At 46.7% G+C, this 27,786-nt stretch overlaps 1 long non-coding RNA gene across 1 annotated transcript; it reads right to left on the bottom strand.

The window, feature by feature from the left end:
- Positions 1 to 315: 315 nt before the first annotated feature.
- LOC134911644 (uncharacterized) lies at positions 316 to 26,597 on the bottom strand. The gene is made up of 3 exons (XR_010176734.1): positions 26,513 to 26,597; positions 20,195 to 20,247; positions 316 to 809 (listed from the first exon to the last, which is right to left on the bottom strand). It is a non-coding gene; the product is annotated as an uncharacterized LOC134911644 (long non-coding RNA).
- Positions 26,598 to 27,786: the final 1,189 nt, after the last annotated feature.

Raw genomic sequence — 27,786 nt, 5'->3', positions numbered from 1 at the left:
GTAAAAATGTAGAAAAAAATCCAAACAAAAATGCTTCCTAGGCAGAGAACTCTGGGGAGCTCCCTGCAGTGCACCCATCTCGCTCTGGGCACAGTGTAAAACTGAGGTCTGGGGGAGGGACATAGAGGGAGGAGCCAGTGCACACCCAGAATCCAAAGCTTTCTTGGAGTGCCCTATCTCCTGCGGAGCCCGTCTATCCCCATGGTCCTTACGGAGTCCCCAGCATCCTCTAGGATGTTAGAGAAAATACAATGAATCACTTACACGATGCAATTATAAATATGTACACATTCTTGTATGAAAAATGGATTCAGATGAGTTCAATAGTATTTTAAAAACCCTGTACAATATCTTCTTAAGTATAAAGCAGCATGTTTAGAGAAAAGATAGGCAATGGTTGGTTTGTATAAATATCACAGATTTGATTTCAGAATAAAGTTGAAAACTGTAATCCTTAAAATGTGGCCTGTTGATGGGTCACGTGCACTGAGGAGGAGAGGATGAGGTGTGCAGTGGAAGAGCAGAATTTTCATATGACCAATTTACAGAGTCATTTCTTGAAACAGCAGCATTACATGTCCTTTCCCCCCTCATCCAGTATTAAAGAAGAAGCTCCTGAAACATGGAGTGCAGAAGCTTCAATTATTTTGGTTTTCAGTGACCATGGATGATGCAGTAGTTCTTATTTAATGACTCTGGATTGTTTTATTTTCTGAATGTCCTTGCCACTGAGAAGTAATGCCCCATTTTTAAACCTTCCGACTTGCCCAGATGGCACCACTGCTGATCCTTTTGGTTTTCTTGTGCTCCTGCAAAGGAAATAAAGTTGTATTTTCAACTGATCAGTAAATCACAGTAATGTAGATTCATTACATTGCAGCATTTCTAGAATAGGACGATACCGTAATGTTGCGTATCTATACCAAAAATCTAGTAGATCTTAAATGTCCACACACTTCATGAAACTGCTGGTTTTTTTATGATGTAGCTATACAGCTATAAATCAGACTTTTTTCAGACTTTTTTCCTACCTTTACTATCCTTGGAACCAACAAAATGCATGACAGACAAAGGGGTATATGCCATTGCGGGCGAATCGCGGCAAATTATCGCCGTTTTTTTAATTCGACACAATTCGACAGGTGAATTTCCGGCAGGTGGCTGCCGGAATTCACCATATTCAATGAAAAACGGATTCGACATTCCCGCGGGCGAAAAACGGCCGATTTGCCGGATTTTGCGGCGAATTACAAAAACGGGAAAAAATGGGAAAAACCCGGAAAAAAATGGCGTGGGGTCCCCCCTCCAAAGCATAACCAGCCTCGGGCTCTTCGAGCTGGTCCTGGTTCTAAAAATGCGGGGAAAAAATTGACAGGGGATCCCCCGTATTTTTAAAACCAGCACCGGGCTCTGCACCTGGTGCTGGTGCAAAAAATACGGGGGACAAAAAGAGTAGGGGTCCCCCGTATTTTTTACACCAGCATCGGGCTCCACTAGCTGGACAGATAATGCCACAGCCGGGGGTCACTTTTATACAGTGCCCTGCGGCCGTGGCATTAAATATCCAACTAGTCACCCCTGGCCGGGGTACCCTGGGGGAGTGGGGACCCCTTCAATCAAGGGGTCCCCCCCCCAGCCACCCAAGGGCCAGGGGTGAAGCCCGAGGCTGTCCCCCCCCATCCAAGGGCTGCGGATGGGAGGCTGATAGCCTTGAGAAAAATGTCAGAATATTGTCTTTTCCAGTAGTACTACAAGTCCCAGCAAGCCTCCCCCGCAAGCTGGTACTTGGAGAACCACAAGTACCAGCATGCGGGAGAAAAACGGGCCTGCTGGTACCTGTAGTACTACTGGGAAAAAAATACCCAAATAAAAACAGGACACACACACCGTGACAAGTACAACTTTACTACATACTGCCGACACACACATACTTACATATGTTGACACGCCGACTGCCACAGTCTCAGACGATCCGAGGGTACCTGTGAAAAAATTATACTCACCTTCCAGCGTCCAGAGATAAATCCACGTCCAGAGTATAATCCACGTACTTGTTAAAAAAACAAACCGCATACCCGACCATGCCGGACTGAAAGGGGTCCCATATTGACACGAGACCCCTTTCCCCGAATGTGCCGGGACCCCACGTGACTCCTGTCACTGAGGTCCCTACAGCCAATCAGGAAGCGCTACTACGTGGCGCTCACCTGATTGGCAGAGTGCAAGGACGTTGCACTCGCTGATTGGCTGAAGAGACCTTTCAGTGACAGCTGTTGTGAATGTCTCTGCATTCGGGGAAAGGGGTCTCATGTGTCAATATGGGACCCCTTTCAGTCCGCTGGCACGGGTCTTTGCGTTTTTTTTTTTTGCCAAGTACCTGGATTATACTCTGGACGTGGATGTATCTCTGGACGCTGGAAGGTGAGTATAATTTTTTCACAGGTACCCTCGGATCGTCGGAGACTGTGGCAGTCGGCGTGTCAACATAGGTAAGTATGTGTGTGTCGGCAGTATGTAATAAAGTTGTACTTGTCACGGTGTGTGTGTCCTGTTTTTATTTGGGTATTTTTTTTCCAGTAGTACTACAAGTACCAGCGGCCCCGTTTTTCTCCCGCATGCTGGTACTTGTTGTTCTCCAAGTACCAGCTTGCGGGGGAGGCTTGCTGGGACTTGTAGTACTACTGAAAAAAACAATATTCTGACATTTTTCTCAAGGCTATCAGCCTCCCATCCGCAGCCCTTGGATGGGGGGGACAGCCTCGGGCTTCACCCCTGGCCCTTGGGTGGCTGGGGACCCCTTGATTGAAGGGGTCCCCACTCCCCCAGGGTACCCCGGCCAGGGGCGACTAGTTGGATATTTAATGCCACGGCCGCAGGGCACTGTAATAAAGTGACCCCCGGCTGTGGCATTATCTGTCCAGCTAGTGGAGCCCGATGCTGGTGTAAAAAATACGGGGGACCCCTACTCTTTTTGTCCCCCGTATTTTTTGCACCAGCACCAGGTGCAGAGCCCGGTGCTGGTTTTAAAAATACGGGGGATCCCCTGTCAAATTTTTCCCCGCATTTTTAGAACCAGGACCAGCTCGAAGAGCCCGAGGCTGGTTATGCTTGAGGGGGGACCCCACGCCATTTTTTTTCCTTGATTTTACCGTTCCAGCTATATAAAAAAATAAAAAAATAAAAAATATTTTTAATATATATATATATATATATATATATATATATATATAAATAATACTTGTGCAACCAAACACGACAAACCAAGTACCTAATCCCTTCTAATATAAATAGATATGCTATTCCCAAAAAAAAAAAACACCAAAAAAAACATGTTTTAATTTTTTTTTATTGGTTTCACCCTCCAAAGTGTGGCGGATTGAAAATGACGAATTTACTGTCTAAAAGCACTGTTGTCGCATTTCCAAACTTGAATTGAATACACTTTGGTCGAATTGCAGCACTTGTATCATTGCAGAAAAGTCGAATTTTAAAAAGTCGAATTTTGAAAGTCCGTTTTTTTTGACAGAAACCACTGAATTGCATAGACGAATTTTTTTTTTTTGGCGAAAAAATCCCGAAATTCGACAATTTCGGGAATTCGACCGCAATTGCATATACCCCAAAGAATTTTATTTTCATGGATATTTGTACAAAAAAAAAAAAAACTTTTTTCAGACATCGGATCGTCAGTATGGGGAACATTGCGACTTTCATTTTCCCATTGTCGCAGCCACCATGTACAAAATTGGGGGTCCTTGGCAGGTTAATTTACATTTCCCCGGCGGCTGCTAATGCAACCGGGTGGGATGTCTTGCCATTCAGGGAGGGAGGAAGAGCCTCTGAAAGCGGCAGCTGTGGGAAGTTTCTCTTTCCTGCAGCTGCACAGGATGTGTAGCTGACTGGTTGCATCTTGTGCGACTAGATCAGATAACGCACTTGCTGGTATGGTCGCATCTGAAGCAACCATGTCAGGCAAGTGGGTAAAAAAAAAAAAAAATCACGTTCAAAACTAATTGTTCACCTGCCAGTAATGAGAAGGACTGATTAACTCGGTAATAAAGATCAGCTGTTCCAAGTGGATTTCATTTTTGTTTTTCTTAGTTGGATCCTACTGTGATAACCATGATTCGCAAGTAGCATACAAAACATCTAAGGCATAAGTAGGCAACGGTTTGTCTGCAAAGGCATGCTAATAATGTGGCAGGGCATGCTGGTATGTGCAGTGCCACAGCAGCTAAGACTGTTGAAAGGTACCAATCAGGAGATGGGTATAAAAGAATTTCAAAGGCAGTACATGTGCCACGGAACATTATGAAGACTATCAATGTGGCCAAAATCAGGACATGCTTACAAAACTTTTGACAGGACAGGGAGAAAACCTAAGTTGTCTATGGGAGCATAAAAGGAGGTACAGGGAATCCCAGAAGGATTCAATCACTCCCTGCATGTAACTACAAACCGAGATAAAGATACATGACTGAGCTATGGGGTAGAGTGGCGAGGCAAAAGCCATTTCAAACAATAAAGAATTTCCAAGTGGTGTATAATTTATAAAAAAAAAAAATCCACAACAAAGAAAACAAAAACATTTAATCATGTAGGATAAGTTTGGCACAGTGTTAACATAGCTCATCAACTAAAGGACACTATACCTACTGTGATGCATTGGGCATTTCCAATTAAACGCATAAATTGGAATAATGCAGGCGTGTCCAAGCGTTTTCAGGGAGGGTTCCTGACGTCAATTACGGACCCGGACAGGCTGATGTGATCGCAGCGGCTGAGTAAGTCCTGGGTTACTCAGAGACTGCACAAAATCTGTTTGTACAGCTCTGCTAAACATGCGTTAGCACACTTACAAATGCGAACGCAGGACTGCAAAAAAAAAAACCCTAGCGAGCGAACAGGTCTGAATTAGCCCTCATGTGCACTGCAGGTGGGACAGATATAACATGTGCAGAGAGAATTAGATACGGGTTGGTTATATTGTTTCAGTGCAACTTAAATTCTGTCTCCTTTATTTTTATACTGCAATTTAGATTTCAGTTTGAACACACCCAACCCAAATCTAACGCTCTCTGCACATGTTATATCTGCACCCCCCTGCAGTGCACATGGTTTTGCCCATTAGAGAAAAAGTTTGCTGTTGCAATCAGGTCTGAATTAGGCCCCATGTTCAGAAGCCCTATAATTAGGCAATGAAAAGTTTCTAAATCAGCTTAGTTAGGGTAATAATTCCATGTTGTTATCGGGATGAAATTCTGCAATGCAGAATAATGGGTTAAAAGATGTGGAACAAGCACTGTATATGGGGGTGTTATATGAATGGGACAGGAACATTGCAGGTGGGAGTTACAGGTATGCTTTTTTCATTTGAAACAAATGTTTTAAAGAGGATTAAAATGACTGAAAACGTTGCTTATATGCATGTTTATGCACCCTTGAAAATTAGAAGAGCATTTATTAGTTTCAAAAAATAACTTTCTATAATTTTTTTTAACTGTTCTTTAAAAAATAAAAAATAAAAATAATAATCAGTCATTTAAAAGGTATTAAGTGCTCCAAATATTTTTCTGTGGGACAGTAAGATGCATCTTTAATGTTAGCCAGTATTAGTGGGGTTTTTTACATTTACTGTGGGTTTGCAGAAAAAAATATATATATATCTTGCGCCCAACTGGAAATGCCATAGCTATGCCAGTACGATGCTTTGTGACTGCTTTTCCTCAGCTAGAACAGTGGCTGTAGTCTGTCAGAAAGCTGAAGAATTTAACTTTGCAACATTATAAGCACACATTCAATATTAGTGGGGGTTTTTTACATTTACCGTGGGTTTGTAGAAAAAAAAATTAATATATCTTGTGCCCAACTGGAAATGCCATAGCTATGACAGTACGATGCCTTGTGACTGCTTTTCCTCAGCTAGAACAGTGGTTGTAGTCTGTCAGAAAGCTGAAGAATTTAACTTTGCAACATTATAAGCACACATCCAATTCAACCAAGAAAAGCTTCAGAACAGGAAGATCAAAGTCTTGGGGGTTATATTTACTAAAGAAAGTTTTTTTCAGAAAGTTGTAGGGCCGACAGTAATAATAGGATTTTAGTACCTACCGGTAAATCCTTTTCTCTTAGTCCGTAGAGGATGCTGGGGACACTTCAAGAGCCATGGGGTATAGATGGGATCCGCAGGAGACATGGGCACTTTAAGACTTTGAAGGGGTGTGAACTGGCTCCTCCCTCTATGCCCCTCCTCCAGACTCCAGTTATAGGAACTGTGCCCAGGGAGACGGACATTTAGAGTAAAAGGATTTATTGTTAAACTAAGGTGAAATACATACCAGCTCACACCACAAACACGCAGTGCAACATGGCATTTAACAGAAACTCCAGTCAACGGCATGAACCATGTCAGCAACAGGCTGACTATAACAAAAAACACAACCGGTGTGTAAACATAATCAATAACTAATAACTGCAGATAGAGTCCGCACTGGGACGGGCGCCCAGCATCCTCTACGGACTAAGAGAAAAGGATTTACCGGTAGGTACTAAAAAATAAGAATTTACTCACCGGTAATTCTATTTCTCGTAGTCCGTAGTGGATGCTGGGTGCTCCGTAAGGACCATGGGGTATAGACGGGCTCCGCAGGAGACTGGGCACTCTTAAAAGAAAGATTAGGTACTATAGGAGCACTGGCTCCTCCCTCTATGCCCCTCCTCCAGACCTCAGTTAGGGAAACTGTGCCCGGAAGAGCTGACATTACTAGGAAAGGATTTGGAATCCAGGGTAAGACTCATACCAGCCACACCAATCACACCGTACAACTCGTGATAACTATACCCAGTTAACAGTATGAACAATAACTGAGCCTCTCTCAACAGATGGCTCATACAATAACCCTTTAGTTAAGCAATAACTATATACATGTATTGCAGAGAGTCCGCACTTGGGACGGGCTCCCAGCATCCACTACGGACTACGAGAAATAGAATTACCGGTGAGTAAATTCTTATTTTCTCTGACGTCCTAGTGGATGCTGGGTACTCCGTAAGGACCATGGGGTTATACCAAAGCTCCCAAACGGGCGGGAGAGTGCGAATGACTCTGCAGCACCGAATGAGCAAACTCAAGGTCCTCCTCAGCCAGGGTATCAAACTTGTAGAATTTTGCAAAAATGTTTGAACCCAACCAAGTAGCAGCTCGGCAAAGTTGTAAAGCCGAGACCCCTCGGGCAGCCGCCCAAGAAGAGCCCACCTTCCTCGTGGAATGGGCTTTTACTGATTTAGGATGCGGCAGTCCAGCCGCAGAATGTGCAAGCTGAATCGTGCTACAGATCCAGCGAGCAATAGTCTGCTTTGAAGCAGGAGCACCCAGCTTGTTGGGTGCATGCTGGATAAATAGCGAGTCAGTTTTTCTGACTCTAGCCGTCCTGGAAACAAAGTTTCAGGGCCCGGACTACGTCCAGCAACTTGGAATCCTCCAAGTCCCTAGTAGCCGCAGGCACCACAATAGGTAGGTTCAAATGAAACGATGATACCACCTTAGGGAGAAATTGGGGACGAGTCCTCCATTCTGCCCTTTCCATATGGAAGATCAGATATGGGCTTTTACATGACAAAGCCGCCAATTCTAACACACGCCTAGTCCAAGCTAAGGCCAAAAGCATGACCACTTTCCACGTGAGATATTTTAGCTCCACGGTCTTAAGTGGCTCAAACCAGTGGGATTTGAGGAATCCAACACACGTTAAGATCCCAAGGTGCCACTGGAGGCACAAAAGGGGCTGAATATGCAGCACCCCTGTAACAACGTCTGAACTTCAGGCAGTGAAGCCAGTTCTTTTTGAGAGAAAAAGGGATAGGGCCGAAATCTTGGCCTTTATGGATCCTAATTTTAGGCCCATAGTCACTCCTGACTGTAGGAAGTGCAGGAATCGACCCCCCTGGAATTCCTCTGTAGGGACTTCCCGGCCACACATCCGCTAGGATCCGGCGTTCAACCGCCATGCCGTCCAACGCAGCCGCGGTAAGTCTTGGATCAGACAGGGTCCCTGTTGCAACATGTCCTGACTGAGAGGCAGAGACCATGGGTCCTCTGAGAGCATTTTTTGCAGTTCCGGGTAGCGAGTCCTTCTTGGCCAATCCGGAGCAAAGAATATTGTTCACACTCCTCCGTTTATTACAATTCTCAGCCCTTGGGTCTGAGAGGAAGAGGAGGGAATATATAGACCGACTGGAACACCCACGGTGTTACTAGTGCGATCACAGCTATCACCTGAGAGTCCCTTGACCCAGCGTAAAACCTTTTTTATCTTTTTATTGAGGTGGGACGCCATGTAGTCCACCTGAGGCAGTTTCCATCAATTTGCAAAACTGCGTGAAGACTTCCTGATGAAGTCACCACTTTCCCGGGTGGAGGTCGTGTCCACTCCCGGAATGAACACTGCTGACAGTGCGCTTACTTGATTCTCCGCCCAGCGAAGAATTCTGGTGGCTTCTACCCTCGCCACCCTGCTCCTTGTGCCGCCCTGGCGGTTTACATGAGCCCCTGCGGTCTGACTGGATCAGAACCGGTTGGTCGCGAAGCAGGAACTCCGCTTGACTTAGGGCATTGTATATGGCCCTTAGTTCCAGGATATTGATGTGAAGGCAAGTCTGTTGGCTTGACCACAAACCTTGGAATTTTCTTCCCTGTGTAACTGCCCCCCACCCTCGGAGGCTTGCATCCGTGGTCACCAGGACCCAGTCCTGAATGCCGAATCTGCGGCCCTCGAGAAGGTGAGCACTCCGCAGCCACCACAGGAGAGACACCCTGGCCCTGGGGGATAGGGTGATTAACGATGCATCTGAAGATGTGATCCGGACCACTTGTCCAGTAAGTTCCATTGTCCTTGCATGGAACCAGCCGAAGGGGATGGCCTCGTATGATGCCATCATCCTTCCCAGGACTCGAGTGCAGTGATGCACTGACACCTGTTTTGGTTTTCAATAGATTACTGACCAGTGTCATGAGCTCCTGAGCTCTCTCTATCGGGAGATAAACCCTCTTCTGGTCTGTGTCTAGGATCATGCCTAGGCGAGGCAGATGAGCTGTAGGAACCAACTGCGACTTCGGAATATATAGAATCCAGTCGTGTTGCCGTTTCACTTCCAGAGAAGGTGATACGCTGTCCAGCAACTGCTCTCTTGATCTCGCTTTTATGAGGAGATCATCCAAGTATGTGATAATAGTGACACCTTGCTTCCGCAAGAGCACCATCATATCCGCCATTACCTTGGTGAAATTGGTAATGACAATCCCGTACCGCAATTCTGAGGTACGCCTGATGAGGTGGATAAATGGGGACACGAAGGTATGCATCCCTTATGTCCCGATTCATTTCAGGCTTGCCATGACCGCTCTTAGTGATTTCATCTTGAACCTGAACCTTTTCAGGTATATGTTCAGGGATTTTTATTTCAATATGGGTCTAACCGAACTGTCTGGTTTCGGGATTATAACATGGTCGAATAATAACACCCTCTTGTTGAAGGAGGGGACCCTTGACCACCACCTGTTGAAGATACAATTTACAAATTGCAGTTAACACTGGCTCCCTCTCTTGGGGGGAAGCCCGCCGGGTCCTCGGTGAGGGGGCATCTTCTCACAGTCCAGCCTGTATCCCTGCGATACAATTTATATTGCCCAGGGATCTAACAGGGAGTGAATCCACTTGTGGCTGAACTTACGAAGGTGTGTCCCCACCGGGCCTAGCTCCGCCTGTGGAGCCCCAGCGACATGCGGTGGATTTTTGTAGAGGCCGGAGAGGACTTCTGTTCCTGGGGACTAGCTGTGTTGTACAGCTTCTTTCCTCTGCCCCCGGCTCTGACAAGAAAGGACGCACCTCAGACTTTCTTGTTTCTTTATTCGAAAAGCTGCATTTAATAATGTCGTGCTTTCCTAGGCTGTGCAGGAATATAAGGCAAAATATCAGAATTACCAGCTATAGCTGTGGAGACCAGGCCCGAGAACCTTTCTCCACACAATCCTCAGCCTTCCATATGTCTCTTAAGTCGGCATCATCTGTCCAATGTATATTCTACAGGACACGTCAAGCAGAAATCGACATAGCTTTTGTCTCTAGGACCCAGTATACTCATGTCCCTTTGGGCATGCTTTATAATTATATATCTATCACTTAAGACAGCATCTTAAAATATTTATATGCATACTAGGGTCTCAATCTCTGCTGATAAGGTACCTGTCCACGCTGCCACAGCGCTATAAACCCATGCCGACACAATCGCCGGTCTGGGTAGTATACTAGAATGTGCACACTATCTGCAGGATCCCTGAGAATAGCTAGTGCAAACAGGACACCCAAGGGGAAGATTCTCAACACATCCTGGCCCTAGTGGGGAAAGGATACAGCCTGAGAATTCTCTTGTGGGAAGCTGCCGTCTCTTGTGGGAAGCTGCCGTCTCTTGTCTGGAGATTCCCGCTCTTTTTCCTCATGAGAGGAGGGAAATTTACCTCAGCATTCTTCCCCTTAACAGGTGTACTCTCGTGTCAGGGACAGATGAGTCATCAGTGATATGCAAATCATCTTTTATTCCAATAATCGTATATTGAATATCTTTTAGCCCTCTTGGCTGTAACTTTGCATTATCGTAGTCGACAGTGGAGTTAAACTCTGTGTCGATACTTTGTTATTTTGGATAGTGAGCATAGAGAGACTCTGAAGGACTCTGTGACATAGGGACAGACCAGGGTAGATTTCCTTTCTGTTCCCTAACCTTTTGTGCAATAATTTTAGCTCAGCACTTACACATATCCAAACAGGTGTCGGCGTTGTTGACGGAGACACCCTCCCACACACTTATCCGCTCTATCACCTCCTTAGAGGAGCCTTTTACCTCAGACATGTCGACACACGCGTACTGACACACCACACACACAGGGGATGCTCTATTTGAAGACAGTTCCCCCACCAGGCCCTTTGGAGAGACAGAGAGAGAGTATGCCAGCACACACCACAGCGCTATATAATACAGGGATGTACACTATACTGAGTGATTTTTCCTCTATAGCAGCTTATATACACCGTTTTGCGCCTAAATTTATGTGCCCCCCCCCTCTCTTTTTTTACCCTTTGTGTACCAGGATACTGCAGGGGAGAGCCTGGGGAGCTTCCTTCCAGCTGAGCTGTGAAGAGAAAATGGCGCGGTGTGCTGAGAAAGAAGGCCCGGCCCCCTCAGCGGCGGGCTTCTGTCCTTTTATGTACTTTTAATGGCGGGGGTTAATGCACATATACAGTTTATCAGACTGTATTATGTGCTTTTCGCCAAGTAAGGTAATCTAATTGCTGCCCAGGGCGCCCCCCCCCCCAGCGCCCTGCACCCATCAGTGACCGGAGTGTGTGGTGTGCTAAGGGGGCAATGTCCCACAGCTGCAGTGCTGTGCGCTACCTTAATGAAGACCGGAGTCTTCAGCCGCCGATTTTCAACTTCTCTTCGTTCTTCTGGCTCTGCAAGGGGGACGGCGGCGCGGCTCCGGGACCGGACGACCGAGGACTGGGCCTGTGTTCGATCCCTCTGGAGCTAATGGTGTCCAGTAGCCTTAGAAGCCCAAGCTAGCTGCAAGCAGGTAGGTTCGCTTCTCTCCCCTCAGTCCCACGTAGCAGTGAGTCTGTTGCCAGCAGATCTCACTGAAAATAAAAAACCTAACAAATACTTTCTTTTCTAGGAAGCTCAGGAGAGCCCCTAGGGTGCATCCAGCTCTGGCCGGGCACAGATACTAACTGAGGTCTGGAGGAGGGGCACAGAGGGAGGAGCCAATGCACACCAGATATAGTACCTAATCTTTCTTTTAAGAGTGCCCAGTCTCCTGCAGAGCCCGTCTATACCCCATGGTCCTTATGGAGTACCCAGCATCCACTAGGACGTCAGAGAAATAAGATTTTAAACCTACCGGTAAATCTATTTCTCCTAGTCCGTAGAGGATGTTGGGGACTCCGTAAGGACCATGGGGGTATAGACGGGCTCCGCAGGAGATAGGGCACCTAAAAAGAACTTTGACTATGGGTGTGCACTGGCTCCTCCCTCTATGCCCCTCCTCCAGACCTCAGTTAGAGAACTGTGCCCAGAGGAGATGGACAAAACAAGGCAGGATTTAGCAATTCAAGGGCAAGATTCATACCAGCCCATACCAATCATATCATGTAACCTGGAACATACATAACCAGTTAACAGTATGAACAAACGACAGTAACGGTCCAAGACCGATGTCAACTGTAACATAACCCTTATGTAAGCAACAACTATATACAAGTCTTGCAGTTTCCGCACTGGGACGGGCGCCCAGCATCCTCTACGGACTAGGAGAAATAGATTTACTGGTAGGTTTAAAATCTTATTTTCTCTTACGTCCTAGAGGATGCTGGGAAGTCCGTAAGGACCATGGGGTTTATACCAAAGCATCCAATCGGGCGGGAGAGTGCGTATGACTCTGCAGCACCGACTGAGCAAACGCTAGGTCCTCATCAGCCTCATCAAATTTTGCAAAAGTGTTTGACCCCGACCAAGTCGCCGCTCGGCAAAGTTGTAATGCCGAGACACATCAGGCAGCCGCCCAAGAAGAGCCCACCTTCCTAGTGGAATGGGCCTTAACCGAATTTGGTACCGGCAATCCAGCCGTAGAATGAGCCTGCTGAATCGTATTACAGATCCAGCGAGCAATAGTCTGCTTCGAAGCAGGAGCGCCAATCTTATTGGCCGCATACAGGACAAACAGAGCCTCTGTTTTCCTAATTGTAGCCGTCCTGGCTACATACATTTTTAAGGCCCTGACTATGTCCAGGGATCTGGAATCCTCCAGGTCACTTGTAGCCACAGGCACCACAATAGGTTGATTCATATGGAACGAAGAAACCACTTTAGGCAAAAATTGCGGACGTGTCCTAAATTCAGCTCGATCCACATGAAAAATCAAGTAGGGGCTCTTGTGTGACAAAGCCGCCAATTCTGACACTCGCCTTGCTGATGCTAAGGCCAACAACATGACCACCTTCCAGGTAAGAAATTTCAACTCAACCTTGTTAAGCGGTTCAAACCAGTGTGATTTTAGGAACTGCAACACCACGTTCAGGTCCCATGGTGCCACCGGAGGCACAAAGGGGGGCTGGATGTGCAGCACTCCCTTTACAAACGTCTGGACTTCTGGAAGAGAAGCCAATTCCTTCTGAAAGAAAATCGAGAGGGCCGAAATCTGTACCTTAAAAGAGCCTAATTTCAGGCCCATATCCACTCCTGTCTGTAGGAAGTGGAGAAGACGACCCAGTTGAAAATCTTCCGTAGGTGCTTTCTTGGTTTCACACCAAGACACATACTTTCGCCAGATACGCCGATAATGTTTTACCGTCCCCTCCTTCCTAGCCTTTATTAAAGTAGGGATGACCTCTTCCGGAATCCCCTTTTACGCTAGGATTCGGCGTTCAACCGCCATGCCGTCAAACGTAACCGCGGTAAGTCTTGAAATACACAGGGCCCCTGTTGCAACAGGTCTTCCCTCAGAGGAAGAGGCCAGGGATCTCCTGTGAGCATCTCTTGTAGATCCGAGTACCAGGCCCTTCGAGGCCAGTCTGGGACAACGAGTATCGTCTGTACTCTTCTTCGTCTTATGATCCTCAACACTTTTGTGATGAGAGGAAGAGGAGGAAACACGTAGACCGATTTGAACACCCACGGTGTTACCAGAGCGACTACTGCTACTGCCTGAGGGTCCCGAGACCTGGCGCAATACCTCCGAAGTTTTTTGTGGAGGCGTGACGCCATCATGTCTATTTGAGGAGTTCCCCAAAGACGTTTTACGTCTGCAAATACTTCTTGATGAAGTCCCCACTCTCCTGGATGGAGATCGTGTCTGCTGAGGAAGTCTGCTTCCCAGTTGTCCACTCTCGGAATGAAGACAGCCGACAGAGCGCTTACATGATTTTCCGCTCAGCGAAGGATCCTTGTGGCTTCCGCCATCGCGACTCTGCTTTTTGTCCCGCCTTGGCGGTTCACATGAGCCACTGCTGTGACATTGTCTGATTGAATCAGAACCGGTAGGTTTCGAAGAAGCCTCTCCGCTTGTCGAAGGCCGTTGTAAATGGCCCTGAGTTCCAACACATTGATGTGTAGACAGGACTCCTGGTATGACCAAAGTCCCTGAAAGTTTTTTCCCAGTGTGACCGCTCCCCATCCTCTGAGGCTCGCGTCCATGGTAACCAGGATCCAGTCATGAATCCCGAACCGGCGACCCTCCAGCAGGTGAGCACTTTGCAACCACCACAAGAGAGACACTCTGGCCCCTGGGGACAGAGTTATTTTCCGATGTGAGTGCAGATGGGACCCGAACCACTTGTCCAGAAGGTCCCATTGAAAAGTCCTTGCATGGAACCTTCCGAAGGGAATGGCCTCGTAGGCCACCACCATTTTTCACAGAACTCGAGTGCATTGGTGAACTGACACCCTTTTCGGTTTTAGCAGTTCTCTGACCATGTTCTGGATGTCCTGGGCTCTCTCTATTGGGAGGAAGACCTTCATTTGTTCCGTATCCAGTATCATACCTAGGAACGGTAGCCGAGTTGTCGGAATCAACTGTGACTTCGGTAGATTTAGAATCCTACCATGTTGCTGGAGCACTCTCAGAGAGAGTGCCAGACTGCTCAGCAATTTCTCCATTGATTTCGCTTTTATTAGGAGATCGTCCAAGTATGGGATAATTGTGACTCCATGCTTGCGCAGGACCACCATCATTTCCGCCATTATCTTGGTGAAAATCCTCGGGGCCGTGGAAAGTCCAAACGGCAACGTCTGAAATTGGTAATGACAATCCTGTACAGCGAATCTCAGGTATTCCTGATGGGGGGCATATATGGGGACATGAAGGTACGCATCCTTTATGTCCAGAGACACCATAAACTCCCCCTCCTCCATGTTGGCTATTATCGCTCTGAGTGATTCCATTTTGAATTTGAATCTTTTTATGTACAGGTTTCGGGATTTCAGATTCAAAATAGTTCTGACCGAACCGTCCGGTTTCGGGACCACAAATAGGGTTGAGTAGTAACCGCTTCCCTGCTGGTGCAGGGGAACCTTGATTATCACTTGCTGTATACACAGCGTTTGAATTGCAGCTAACACTACATCCCTTTCCAATGTGGAAGCTGGTAGGGCCGATTTGAAAAATCGGTGAGGGGGCACCTCGTCGAATTCCAGTTTGTACCCCTGGGAAACTATTTCCAACACCCAGGGATTCAGGTCTGATCTGACCCAGGCCTGACTGAAAAGCCGATGACGTGCCCCCACCGGTGCGGACTCCCTCATGGGAGCCCCAGCGTCATGCTGTGGGTTTTGGAGCAGCCGGGGAGGACTTTTGTTCCTGGGCACCTGCCGAAGCATGTGCTCTTTTGCCTCTGCCCTTACCTCTGACGAGGAAAGAGGATCCCCGACCTCTTTTGGACTTGTGCGACCGAAAGGACTGCATCTGATAGGGTGTTACTTTCTTTTGCTGTTGGGGAATATATGGTAAAAAATTTGATTTACCTGCTGTAGCTGTGGAAACCAGGTCCGTCAGCCCATCCCCAAACAATACATCACCCTTATAGGGCAGTACCTCCATATGTTTTTTGGAATCCGCATCACCCGTCCATTGGCGAGTCCATAAGGATCTTCTCGCTGAGATAGACATGGCATTGGCCCTAGAAGCCAGCAATCCAATGTCCCTTAGAGCATCCCTCATAAATAAGACTGCGTCTTTTATATGGGCTAGAGTTAAGAATATAGTATCCTTATCCATATTATCAAATTGATCTGTCAGCTCATCTGTCCAAGCTGCAATTGCGCTACACACCCATGCCAACGCAATTGTCGGTCTTAGCACAGCCCCCGTATGAGAATAAATACACTTTAAGGTAGTTTCTTGCCTGCGATCTGCAGGGTCCTTAAGAGCCGCTGTGTCAGGAGACGGTAGCGCCACTTTCTTGGACAAGCGCGTCAGGGCCTTGTCCACAGTGGGGGATGATTCCCAAATCTCCCTATCCTGCTTAGGGAAGGGGTATGCCATATAAATTCTTTTAGGGATCTGCAGTCTCTTTTCCGGAGTCTCCCAAGCTTTTCCAAAGAAATCATTTATTCATGAGATGTGGGAAAATTAATAATCTGTTTCTTTTCCTTAAACATGCGTACCCTTGTGTCGGGGACCGAGGGTTCATCCTCAATATGCAACACATCCCTTATTGCCACAATCATACACTGAATGGTTTTAGTCACCCTAGGGTGCAATTTTACTTCGTCATAGTCGACACTGGAATCAGAATCCGTGTTGGTAGTAGTGTCTTGTGTTAAGGGACGCTTTTGAGACCCCGACGGGCCCTGTGAGTCGGTCCAATCCGAGGATTGACCCCCTGATGTCCCCCCTAATTCAGCCTTATCAAGTCTTTTATGTAAAGATGCCACACTTGCATTCAACATATGCCACATATCCATCCAATCTGGAGTCTGCACAACCGACGGGGACACACCACTCATTTGCTCCACCGCCTCCTTGGAGAAGCCTTCCGCCTCAGACATGTCGACACACACGTACCGACACCCCACACACACAGGGATTAACCTATAAGGGGACAAAACGCCAACCAGGCCCTTAGGAGAGACAGAGAGAGAGTATGCCAGCACACACCAGCGCTTAAAAACACTGGAATATATATACCAGATGGCGCTTTTTATATATATATATATATATATATATATATATATATATATATATATATATATATATATATATATATATAGCCATAATTCCCACTCACTGCGTTCCAAAGTGCCCCCCCTCCTCTTTTTCCAGCTTGTGAAGGTTCAGCAGGGGAGAGATCAGGGAGCCAGCTTTTCCTCATGCAGTTTCTGTGGAGAAAATGGCGCTGGTTAGTGCTGAGGATCAAGCCCCGCCCACCCGACGGCGGGCTTCGGTCCCAGTAAACTTATATAAAAAATGGCGGGGGATTTGTGGATTTACTGTGCCACAGCCTAATCCTGCTTATATTGCCACAAAATCAAGAATATTGCTGCCCAGGGCGCCCGCCCCCCCTCCTCCCCCCCCCCCCCCCCCTCCTCCCTGCGCCCTTCAGTGCCTGCTTGTGTAAGAGTACTGGGAGCAATGCGCGCTTACCTCATGAAGATCTGATGTCTTCTGCCGCCTGATGTCTTCTTGCCTTCTCATACTCACCTGGCTTCTATCTTCGGCATCTGTGAGGAGGACGGTGGCGCGGCTCCGGGACGAACCCCAGGTGAGACCTGTGTTTTCCGACTCCCTCTGAAGCTAATGGTGTCCAGTAGCCTTAGAAACAGTGCCCAACTTGACAAGCCAGCTCTGTTTCTCTCTCCTCAGTCCCACGATGCAGGGAGCCTGTTGCCAGCAGGACTCCCTAAAAATAAAAAACCTAACAAAATTCTTTAAAACAGAAAACTCTGGAGAGCTCTCTGCATTGTATCCTTTCTCCTCTGGGCACAAGATCTAACTGAGGTCTGGAGGAGGGGCATAGAGGGAGGAGCCAGTGCACACCCATAGTTAAAGTTCTTAGGTGCCCTATCTCCTGCGGAGCCCGTCTATACCCCCATGGTCCTTACGGAGTCCCCAGCATCCTCTAGGACGTAAGAGAAATCCTATTTTCTCATACGTCCTAGAGGATGCTGGGAACACTTCAAGAACCATGGGGTTTATACCAAAGCTATAGAACGGGCGGGAGAGTGCGGATGACTCTGCAGCACCGATTGACCAAACATGAGGTCCTCATCAGCCAGGGTATCAAACTTATAAAATTTAGCAAAAGTGTTTGAACCCGACCAAGTAGCTGCTCGGCAGAGTTGTACTGCCGAGACTCCACGGGCAGCCACTCAGGATGAGCCCACTTTCCTGGTAGAGTGGGCCTTCACTGAGTTCGGTAACGGCAGTCCAGCCGTAGAATAAGCATGCTGAATCGTATTGCAGATCCAGGGTGCAATAGTCTGCTTTGAAGCAGGCGCTCCAATCTTGTTGGCAGCATACAGGACAAACAGAGTTTCCGTTTTCCTAAATTGAGCCGCTCTGGCGACATAAATCTTCAAGGCCCTGACAATATCTCTCGTCACCTCCTTCAGGTAGGCCGCAGCGTCCTGATATAACCCAGCGTTAACAGGATATTGTCCCTATCTAGGGTATCTATATCAGATGACAAGTTATCAGCCCATTTTTCAATAGCAGTACTCACCCATGCCGATGCAATGGTTGGTTTGAGTAGCGTACCTGTTGCAACGTAAATGGATTTTAACGTAGTCTCCTGTCTACGATCTGCAGGATCCTTAAGGGCTGCCGTGTCAGGAGACAGTAAAGCCACCTTTTTTGACAACCGAGACAGAGCCTTGTCCACAATGGGAGATGATTCCCACTTATCTCTATCCCCCGAGGGGGAACGGGTACGCCACCTGAATCCTTTTGGGAATCAGAAACTTTTTGTCAGGATTTTCCCACATTTTTTCAAAAAAGGCATTCAGTTCATGAGAGGGCGGAAATGTTACCTCAGGTTTCTTTCCTTTATACATACAGACCCTAGTATCAGGAACAGCAGGGTCGTCAGTGATGTGTAACACGACTTTTATTGCCACAATCATGTACTGAATGTTCTTTGCCAATTTTGGGTCTAATTTGGCATCACTATAGTCGACACTGGAGTCAGTGTCCGTATCGGTATCCGTGTCCAGTAACTGAGCAAATGTACGCTTATGTGACCCCGAGGGGGTCTGGACCTGTGATAACACATCCTCCACCGATTTCTTCCATGTCTGGTTCTGAGATTCAGATTTATCTAATCTTTTATTAATAAGAGCCACATTAGCATTCAAGGCATTCAACACATTTACCCAATCAGGAGTCGGCGGTGCCGACAGAGTCACTCCCACAGCCGTTTCTGTCCCTGCCACATTCTCCTCCTGGGAAGAGCACTCAGCCTCAGACATGCCGACACACGTGCATCGACACCCACAGACACACTGGGCAAATAGGGGACAGACCCACAGTAAAGCCTGTCAGAGAAACACAAAGGGAGTTTGCCAGCACACAACCCAGCGCTCAATCCCAGATCTGACACTCTAATATAAAGCCCCAGATCAGTAGCGCATTTATATATGCACCAAATTATGTGCCCCCCCCCCGTTTTGCACCCTGTTACTTGTACAGTAGTGTTGGAGGAGAGGACCTGTGTCTCTGCAGCTTCTGTGAGCAGAGAAAATGGCACTGGTGAGAGCTGTGGAGGCTAAGCCCCCGCCCCCTTCATGGCGCGCTTCAGCCCGCTATTTTTTAACTAATTACACTGTTCTTCTTCTACTTACCTGTCTTCTGACTTCTGGCTCTGCAAGGGGGGTGACGGCGGGCTCTGGGAGTGAACCCCTAGGCGTACCTAGTGTTCCAAACCCTTAGGAGCTAATGGTGTCATGTAGCCAAGAAGCAGAGCCTTTAACTCATTAGAAGTAGGTCTAACTTCTCTCCCCTAGGTCCCACGATGCAGGGAAACCGTTGCCAGCAGCCTGCCTGAAAATAAAAAACCTAAAATAAAGTCTTTTCAGAAACTCAGTAGAGCTCCCCTGTGTGTGACCAGTCTCCCTGGGCACAATTCTAAAACTGGAGTCTGGACGAGGGGCATAGAGGGAGGAGCCAGTTCACACCCCTTCAAAGTCTTTAAGTGCCCATGTCTCCTGCGGATCCCGTCTATACCCCATGGTTCTTGAAGTGTCCCCAGCATCCTCTAGGACGTATGAGAAATATATGTAAAACTAGCCTGATTTTGTGTGTATTACTATTGCGCTTTTACATTCAGCCCTCAAAGCTGCCTGGAATCACCAAGATCAGTTCCATATTTTTACAATGCTTATAACAAGAAGCATTTTTACATTTATTTTTAATAATGAGATTTATTGAGGGAGAGTTGGTGGGGAGGGACTATGCATTTCTTTTCCTACCATATTTTAATAAACAGAAAGAACTAAACCAAACATTTACACCTTACGTCATGTTCCCAAAGCATTAGAGCAAAAGAATGCTTACAAATTAAAAATCTATACTAATATGCTAAATTCTAAAGAATCACGTACATTTCAACAAAAAAAAAAAAACTGGATGGAAATAATGGTCCCTGATACTTGCCTGTCATTCTGTCCAGGTTTTCTTTTTTTCTTTACTGGTTCTAAGCCATTTTCCTATTTTGAAAAATGAAATTAATGTTTGTTGAAATTAGGTGCATTTAAATAAGATTTTACTCACCGGTAAATCTATTTCTCGTAGTCTGTAGTGGATGCTGGGACTCCGTAAGGACCATGGGGAATAGCGGCTCCGCAGGAGACTGGGCACAACTAAAGAAAGCTTTAGGACTACCTGGTGTGCACTGGCTCCTCCCACTATGACCCTCCTCCAGCCCTCAGTTAGGATACTGTGCCCGGAAGAGCTGACACAATAAGGAAGGATTTTGAATCCCGGGTAAGACTCATACCAGCCACACCAATCACACCGTATAACTCGTGATACTATACCCAGTTAACAGTATGAAATATAACTGAGCCTCTCAACAGATGGCTCAACAATAACCCTTTAGTTAGGCAATAACTATATACAAGTATTGCAGACAATCCGCACTTGGGATGGGCGGCCAGCATCCACTACGGACTACGAGAAATAGATTTACCGGTGAGTAAAATCTTATTTTCTCTGACGTCCTAAGTGGATGCTGGGACTCCGTAAGGACCATGGGGATTATACCAAAGCTCCCAAACGGGCCGGAGAGTGTGGATGACTCTGCAGCACCGAATGAGCAAACTCTAGGTCCTCCTCAGCCAGGGTATCAAACTTGTAGACTCTTGCAAAAGTGTTTGAACCCGACCAAATAACAGCTCGGCAAATTTGTAAAGCCGAGACCCCTCGGGCAGCCGCCCAAGAAGAGCCCACTTTCCTCGTGGAATGGGCTTTTACAGATTTAGGGTGCGGCAGTCCAGCCGCAGAATGTGCAAGTTGAATCGTGCTACAGATCCAGCGAGCAATAGTCTGCTTAGAAGCAGGAGCACCCAGCTTGTTGGGTGCATACAGGATAAATAGCGAGTCAGTTTTCCTGACTCCAGCCGTCCTGGAAACATATTTTTCAGGGCCCTGACTACGTCCAGTAACTTGGAATCCTCCAAGTCCCAAGTAGCCGCAGGCACCACAATAGGTTGGTTCACATGAAAAACTGATACCACCTTAGGAAGGAATTGGGAACGAGTCCTCAATTCCGCCCTATCCATATAAAAAAATTAGATAAGGGCTTTTGCATGATAAAGCCGCTAATTCTGATACACGCCTGGCCGACGCCAAGGCCAACAGCATGACCACTTTCCACGTGAGGTATTTTAGCTCCACGGATTTTTAAGTGGCTCAACCCAATGCGACTTCAGGAAATCCAACACCACGTTGAGATCCCACGGTGCCACTGGAGGCACAAACGGGGGCTGACTATGCAGCACTCCCTTAACAAAAGTCTGAACTTCAGGCAGTGAAGTCAGTTCTATTTTGGAAGAAAATCGATAGAGCCGAAATCTGGACCTTAATGGAACCCAATTTTAGGCCCATAGTCACCCCTGACTGTAGGAAGTGCAGAAATCGACCTAGCTGAAATTCCTCCGTTGGGGCCTTCCTGGCCTCACAGCACGCAACATATTTCCGCCATATGCGGTGATAATGGTTTGCGTTCACTTCTTTCCTAGCTTTAATTAGCGTAGGAATAACTTCCTCCGGAATGCCCTTTTCCTTCAGGATCCGGCGTTCAACCGCCATGCGGTCAAACGCAGCCGCGGTACGTCTTGGAACAGACAGGCCCCCTGCTGCAGCAGGTCCTGTCTGAGCGGCAGAGGCCATGGGTCCTCTGAGATCATTTCTTGGAGTTCTGGGTACCAAGCTCTTCTTGGCCAATCCGGAACAATGAGTATAGTTCTTACTCCTCTCCTTCTTATTATTCTCATTACCCTGGGTATGAGAGGCAGAGAAGGGAACACATACACCAACTGGTACACCCACGGTGTTACCAGAGCCTCCACCGCTATCGCCTGAGGGTCCCTTGACCTGGCGCAATATCTTTTTAGCTTTTTGTTGAAGCGGGACGCCATCATGTCCACCTGTGGCCTTTCCCAACGGTGTACAATCATTTGGAAGACTTCTGGATGAAGTCCCCACTCTCCCGGGTGGAGGTCGTGTCTGCTGAGAAAGTCTGCTTCCCAGTTATCCACTCCGGGAATGAACACTGCTGACAGTGCTAACACATGATTTTCCGCCCATCGGAGAATCCTTGTGACTTCTGCCATCGCCATCCTGCTTCTTGTGCCGCCCTGTCGGTTTACATGAGCGACCGCCGTGATGTTGTCTGACTGGATCAGCACCGGCTGGTGTTGAAGCAGGGGTCTAGCCTGACTTAGGGCATTGTAAATGGCCCTTAGTTCCAGAATATTTTTGTGTAGGGAAGTCTCCTGATTTGTCCATAGTCCTTGGAAGTTTCTTCCCTGTGTGACTGCCCCCCAGCCTCGAAGGCTGGCATCCGTGGTCACCAGGACCCAGTCCTGTATGCCCAATCTGCGGCCCTCTAGAAGATGAGCACTCTGCAGCCACCACAACAGCGACACCCTGGCCCTTGGAGACCGGGTTATCCGCCGATGCATCTGAAGATGCGACCCGGACCACTTGTCCAACAGATCCCACTGGAAGATCCTTGCATGGGACCTGGCGAATGGAATTTCTTCGTAAGAAGCTACCATCTTTCCCAGGGCTCGCGTGCATTGATGCACCGACACCTGTATTTGTATTAGGAGGTCTCTGTCTAGAGACGACAACTCCTTGGACTTCTCCTCCGGGAGAAACACTTTTTTCTTGTTCTGTGTCCAGAACCATACCCAGGAACAGTAGACGCGTCGTAGGAACCAGCTGCGACTTTGGAATATTCAGAATCCAGCCGTGCTGTTGTAGCACTTCCCGAGATAGTGCTACTCCGACGAACAACTGCTCCCTGGACCTCGCCTTTATAAGGAGATCGTCCAAGTACGGGATAATTATTTTGGCCATTACCTTGGTAAATACCCTTGGTGCCGGGGACAGACCAACGGCAACGTCTGGAATTGGTAATGACAATCCTGGTGAGGAGGGTAAATAGGGACATGCAGGCAAGCATCCTTGATGTCCAGTGATACCATGAAATTCTCCAGGCTTGCAATAATCGCCATGAGCGATTCCATTTTGAACTTGAACCTTCGTATATAAAAGTGTTCAAGGATTTCAATTTTAGAATGGGTCTCACCGAACCGTCTGGTTTCGGTACCACAAACATTTTGGAATAGTAACCCCGGCCTTGTTGAAGGAGGGGTACCTTGATTTCACCTGCTGGAAGTACAGCTTGTGAATTGCCGCCAGTACTACCTCCCTTTCTCCGAGGGCAGCAGGCAAGGCTGATGTGAGGTAACGGCGAGGGGGAGTCGCCTCGAACTCTAGCTTGTATCCCTGTGATACTACTTGCAGAACCTAGGGATCCACCTGTGGGCAAGCCCACTGGTCCCTGAAGTTCCCGAGACGCGCCCCCACCGCACCTGTCTCCACCTGTGGATCCCCAGCGTCATGCGGTGGACTCAGAGGAAGCGGGGGAAGATTTTTGATCCTGGGAACTGGCTGTCTGGTGCAGCTTTTTCCTTCTTCCCTTGTCTCTGTGCAGAAAGGAAGCGCCTTTGACCCGCTTGCTTTTCTGAAGCCGAAAGGACTGTACCTGAAAATACGGTGCTTTCTTCGGCTGTGAGGAAACCGGAGGTAAAAAAAATTTCTTCCCAGCTGTTGCTGTGGATACGAGGTCCCAGAGACCATCCCCAAACAATTCCTCACCCTTATAAGGCAGAATCTCCATGTGCCTTTTAAAGTCAGCATCACCTGTCCACTGCCGGGTCTCTAATACCCTCCTGGCAGAATGGACATTGCATTAATTCTGGATGCCAGCCGGCAAATATCCCTCTGTGCATCCCTCATATATAAGACAACGTCTTTAAAATGCTCTATGTTAGCAAAATATTATCCCTGTCTAGGGTATTAATATTATCTGACAGGGTATCAGACCACGCTGCAGCAGCACTATTCATGCTGAGGCTATTGCAGGTCTCAGTATAGTACCTGAGTGTGTATATACAGACTTCAGGATAGCCTCCTGCTTTTTATCAGCAGGCTCCTTCAAAGTGGCCGTATCCTAAGACGGCAGTGCCACCTTTTTTGACAAACGTGTGAGCGCCTTATCCACCCTAGGGGATATCTCCCAACGTGACCTATCCTCTGGCGGGAAAGGGTACGCCAGCAGTAACTTTTTAGAAATGACCAGTTTCTTATCGGGGGAACCCACGCTTTTTTTCTAGGAGCTCAGGAGAGCCCCTAGTGTGCATCCAGCACAGCCGGGCACAAGATTCTAACTGAGGTCTGGAGGAGGGTCATAGTGGGAGGAGCCAGTGCACACCAGGTAGTCCTAAAGCTTTCTTTAGTTGTGCCCAGTCTCCTGCGGAGCCGCTATTCCCCATGGTCCTTACGGAGTCCCAGCATCCACTTAGGACGTCAGAGAAATTAGGTTTATAGAAATATTTGTCATTCTAAAGGTGGCCACACATTAGATGATACTATGAACGATTTGGCCGATCCGATGCATCGGAACAATAAATCGTTTATAATAGTGCAAATCGTTCAGTGTCCATGAACAATAATGATGTGTGGTCAAACGGGTCATTTGTCGTATCTACAGATCTTCCCTACTGTAGGGAAGATTAGCCATTCTCGGTAGCGATGTTTAGCAGATCGTTTGATATATTGTTAGGCTGTTTGTCAAATTTGTCACTTTAATGCATAATATCATTTGTCCAGGACTGCAGGGGAGTTCAGAGGAAATAGTTAACATTGCATCGTTTGCGAGTCGTTTAATGTGTGGCCACCTTTAATCAGCAAATTCTACTTTTGAAGTGAGCATAAATAGATTGTAGCTGCGATTATGTTAAAGCTTATTAACACAACATGGCTTTTATGTGCTTAAATTATAAGTAGATTTATGTGGTTAGTACATAATATATTTTGTAAAGCACATAACCAGGGTATAATGGCTCTCTATGGTCACTGTACTCCCCTGCACACAGCGAGTAATATATGCCGGATCCACTGCATCCAAGATTTTCATTGAAATATTTTGTCAGGCAGATATAATTCTGCTGCACAATAATATACAGGTTGAGTCTCCCTTATCCAAAATGCTTGGGACCATAGTTATTTTGGATATCGGATTTTTCCGTATTTTGGAATAATTGCATACCATAATGAGATATCATGGCGATGGGACCTAAATATAAGCACAGAATGCATTTATGTTTCATATACACCTTATACACACAGCCTGAAGGTCATTTTAGACAATATTTTTTATAACTTTGTGCATTAACAAAGTGTGTCTACATTCACACAATTCATTTATGTTTCATATACGCCTTATACACACAGCCTAAAGGTCATTTAATACAATATTTTTAATAACTTTGTGTATTAAACAAAGTTTGTGTACATTGAGCCATCAAAAAACAAAGGTTTCACTATCTCACTCAAAAAAGTCTGTATTTCGGAATATTACGTATTTCGGAATATTTGGATATGGGATACTCAACCTGTATTATACTCCACAATGAACCAGTACTTTGCCTCTGGTGACTAAGCTGAACATTACATAAGAGTACAGAATATAAGGCTAGCTGTTAGAGGAGTCATAGCTGGGAGACAGACGCTGCACTTGGTGCTATAGACGGACTGACGGCTCACTGGCAGATATAGTTTATGAAGGTTGCTCTTTACCTCAAAGTATGTTTTTATGTATTCTACAATTAAGGTTTGTTATATTTTACTTACTACAGTGTGCACTCTGATTTTCTTTGAAATATATATATATATATATATATATATATATATATATATATATATATATAAATCTCCAAATAGACAGCACTCCCAGTAAGTGTAACACAAGTGGTGCCTTCCTACGGCGGCACTCTAATAAATCACGCTGACACCGGCAAGTGCTTCAACATTTCGAGTGTTTATTAGAGTGCCGCCGTATGTATGATATATATATATATATATATATATATATATATATATATATATATATATATATATATATATATATATATATATATACACACATACATACACCAGCGAGTTAAGAACCCCCTCCTCCATGCAAGTTCTGCATTTGCCCCTATACATGGTCCAGGTACTGTGAAGCACCAGTACTAAACTGCGTCTCCCATGATGGCTTCAATATGCACATAGCACAAAGAACTCAGCTGGAAGTTGTGCTCACTGCTATTGCTACAATATAAATAGGAGCAATGGGGTCAGGGCTGTCTGCATAGTTCCCAAATTAGGATAACAGTGAATGCGTACTTTACAAACCTTTACGCTTTTTTCCTTCTTCGTTTGCACCTGTTCTCTAATTGTCTCTTGATAAACTTTGTAATTCACATATTCTCTTTTGGGAGGCTTGAAAAAGAAAAGTAATATTTAGTTATTGTCATAGAGATTTGAAAATTCAATATAAATGCACAGGGAAGCAGTCAGGATCCCGGCAGTCAGAATACAGACGCCTGAATCCCGACCCTATTCCGAATGCCGACACCGGCATCCAGAATGGGTGCACCATCCCAGCGCCGGAATCCCGGGATGCAGAAGAAAGAGGTTAGGCTGCAGGGAGGGGGGCTTAGGGTTAGGCTGCAGGTGTGCGGAGGTGGAGAGAGTAAAGGGGGGATGGGTGGTAGGTAGTAGCCCACTCTCTGCCTCAGCATAGTCTCTGTACTGTAATATGGAATAATACATAGCAGGTTTCTTGGTATCAGGGATCACCACCTGGTAACATACAGATACAGCCAACACTGTGGGGGATATAAGGAGATGCAAAAAATTTGCAGCACCCCTCTTATTGCCGCACCACTCTCTCTCCCGTAGGGCTACATGTAATAAATGAGTATAATCCACTGAGCACGGTGTGGGGGTCACTGATGCTGGATGGATAAGGAGATGCACAATATTAGGAGCGCTCCTCTTACTGCTGTACAAAATTGAATAGGAGTCTTTCATTTTCTTGCGGCCCACACAATCTTAGACTGATTATTTGGCCCAATTGGGGTTTGACATGCCTGGGCTAGAGGCTTGACACCCAGGTTGTTGCGTCTCTCATGAGTCTTATCCTTTAGCAGATGGGTCTGGATTTGGGCCTCCAACTCGTAGAGGTTTCAGTCCTATCTGTTTTCACAGCTCTCCCCTGATGTTCAGATATTCCTTCGGGGCGCCCTCCCTGCGTTTTTGTTCCAATGGCTTCATGGACCCTATTTTTGGTCCTTTGGGCTCTCCAGTCTTCTCTTTTGAGCTTTTCAATATGGCAGACATTCATTGGCTTTCATGAAAGACCTCTGCGCCATCACATCGGAAGTTTGATAACTGTCTGGCCTGTGGCTGGGGGCAAAATATAGTGGAGATGGAACCCTGAGCTGCTGGGAAAAAGAATTAACTGTTTGGTGGCTCAGTCTCTCTCTCCAGGCTTTACCCTATTGTCAACCCTGTGCCCTCCATGGAGCTGAAGAAAAGGATTTAACCAGGTAAGAACATAAAGCTCCTTTTTTGGTTACATTTGATCCAGTCCTATATGCACATCAGCATTTAAAGGTCATTTG

This window comes from Pseudophryne corroboree, chromosome 4, assembly GCF_028390025.1.
Source record: "Pseudophryne corroboree isolate aPseCor3 chromosome 4, aPseCor3.hap2, whole genome shotgun sequence".
In the NCBI taxonomy this organism is placed as follows: Eukaryota; Metazoa; Chordata; class Amphibia; order Anura; family Myobatrachidae; genus Pseudophryne; species Pseudophryne corroboree.
The sequence above is the reverse complement of the archived record's forward strand: the minus strand, read 5'-3'. Positions and strand labels throughout refer to the sequence as shown.